Source organism: Austrofundulus limnaeus, unplaced genomic scaffold (assembly GCF_001266775.1).
Source record: "Austrofundulus limnaeus strain Quisiro unplaced genomic scaffold, Austrofundulus_limnaeus-1.0 Scaffold620, whole genome shotgun sequence".
In the NCBI taxonomy this organism is placed as follows: Eukaryota; Metazoa; Chordata; class Actinopteri; order Cyprinodontiformes; family Rivulidae; genus Austrofundulus; species Austrofundulus limnaeus.
In genome coordinates, this window is record NW_013953022.1 from 313,743 (window position 1) to 315,456 (window position 1,714).

The following is a 1,714-nucleotide window of genomic DNA, read 5'->3' on the forward strand; positions in this document are numbered from 1 at the left end:
AAAGATGTTAAAATACATATATAAAAATGATTCAGATGTCTCAGTCCGGTAGCAGGTAGCCAAGCAGCAGTAGACTTTGGGTGTGAATTAATGTTCCATCCAGCAGCCGTGAGGAACCCACAGAATCACCTTGAGCTGAGCGTCACTAAGCCAGTCAGGGCAGAATGACGACCAGCAGGAGCCGATGAAGGTCTAACACAGCAACAGTTATTTAGCCGGCCAAAGAACCACACGGCATAGATAGGAAACCGGAAGTGAACAAATTGGGCCTCCAGCAGAACACCGGCAAAGGACAAACAGCAGCATCTGGTACAGAACAAACATTAAGAAATTAAATTTGTGTAATTAAAAAAACTGAAAAGACAAACATTGCACTCACCACTGAGCCTAAAGTGTAGCTCCTCTAAAGGAGGAGGAATCAGGTAGACTCATTCTGGTAGCCTATTGAAACAGAAGCTAAGTTAAAGCTAGGCTACAAACAAAAACACCCAGGAAGTAGAAGCACTCCTTACCATAAAAAAGGATCAAGGGTCGTTAAACGCACCCTTCATGCACCCACTAGCCTGGGGCTAGCATGCAGCACCCGCAACCATAGTAGTCTGAACCGGGAGGCAACCATGTCACACAGGTAGAGGGAGGGCCCTTTATATACAGGCAGCCAGCGCCACAACCAATTAGATGCAGGCACTTGTGTGGTGCATTCAAAGCCTACAGGGCATACTGCCACATATAGGAGAGATGATGAAGAGAAAAAAGGTGAATAAAAACAAATATGTTTAGAACTGCAATTAAACTTAATGAAATAAAAATAATTTTATGACTTCAATGCTTAGATCCACATAAATTAAATTTGTGGGAATCTTAAATTTAATCTGCAGACAGTTCGATGTCACGAGACACAGGGAGGAAGAGGTGAAGTGACTGATCTGTGAGTCAAACACAACTGGGTCCAGAGATTTAGTTAACAGAAACAGTATCAGAGAAAAAAACATTACAGTAAATATTATAWCCCGCTTTGTAAACCAGACAGAAGCAGTGACAGCTTTGCGCATGCATGATTTGCAGCGGTCTCCTCCTCTCAGCTGACTTCAGGCGGGGGTGGGGTTAGGTAGGGGTGTGGGGGGGGTGCTGCACGAGGCTTCAGCAACTCAGACGGCTTTAGGAAGGGGGAGGGGCTCACCTCCGCCCTCGCTGCTTGCGGAGGAAAGGAAAAAAGTGCTTGGAAAATACTGTCGCCAAAGCTCCTAAAAGTCTAAAAACACCGGGGAAAGTCGCTAGATTTGTCGCTAGTTGCTATTTGGGAAAAAAAGTCGCTAGAGGGGTCTAAAAGTCACTAGATCTAGTGACAAAGTCGCTAAGTTGGCAACAGTGGAGCTTCCTCATCACAGAGCACACACACCCACCTCGTGCTGAAATGGGCGAGACAGAAGCAGAAGGAGGTTTTATAGAGACAGAGGCCAATTTCAAGGTGTTTAGAAACAGATATGATGAGAAGTCAAGTTTATTTTCTATTCAAACATATAAACAACATTTCAACAACAACTGAAGGTGACATATATACTTTATTATGGTATAGAATTTAAATATATGCCTGAGAAACACATAATATTGTCCCTTCAATCAGGCAAATCCCATTGAGGTCACAGGTCTTTTTGCCTGAGCATCGAAGGCTTGCATTTTTTTCAGCAAGTAAATATTTATTAGTTATTTCAAG

General features: G+C 43.3%; 1 long non-coding RNA gene across 1 annotated transcript; it reads right to left on the reverse strand.

Moving 5' to 3' along the window:
* Window positions 1-6: 6 nt before the first annotated feature.
* LOC106531324 (uncharacterized) lies at window positions 7-727 on the reverse strand. The gene is made up of 3 exons (XR_001311898.1): window positions 513-727; window positions 380-441; window positions 7-306 (listed from the first exon to the last, which is right to left on the reverse strand). It is a non-coding gene; the product is annotated as an uncharacterized LOC106531324 (long non-coding RNA).
* Window positions 728-1,714: the final 987 nt, after the last annotated feature.